Raw genomic sequence first — 568 nt, 5'->3', positions numbered from 1 at the left:
ATATATATATATATATATATATATATACACACATATATACGACAGGTTTCTTTCAGTTTCCGTCTACCAAATCCACTCACAAGGCTTTGGTCGGCCCGAGGCTAAAGTAGAAGACACTTGCCCAAGGTGCCACGCAGTGGGACTGAACCCGGAACCATGTGGTTGGTAAGGAAGCTACTTTCCACACAGCCACTCCTGCGCCTATGTATGTACATATATATATATATGATGATATCTCCACAATGTGCTGATGAGATAAACATGTAATCGTTACCAAAATAGCAAGAGATTTCTCCCCAAAGGTCTTTAGTAGACTCCTTATAGATCGATCTCCTTGGTTATATATCAAAAATTTAAATGGGAGTTTTGACGCTAATATCCATTATCATTGAAGTTTATTCCTATGTCAACATTTCTGTATAAGGTTATATTTAACCGTCAAATTCAAGTTAAATAGATAAATTACCTTACATATCTTCAGGGTAAAAGGTAAATAGCAAAAAGTAAACACCAAAAACATCGTCTCTAAGTCTGGTTCATATTCAAATTTCTCCTTAAACACACACAC

The sequence above is a fragment of the Octopus bimaculoides genome, chromosome 16 (genome assembly GCF_001194135.2).
Source record: "Octopus bimaculoides isolate UCB-OBI-ISO-001 chromosome 16, ASM119413v2, whole genome shotgun sequence".
NCBI lineage: Eukaryota > Metazoa > Mollusca > Cephalopoda > Octopoda > Octopodidae > Octopus > Octopus bimaculoides.
Note: the sequence above shows the minus strand (reverse complement) of the source record.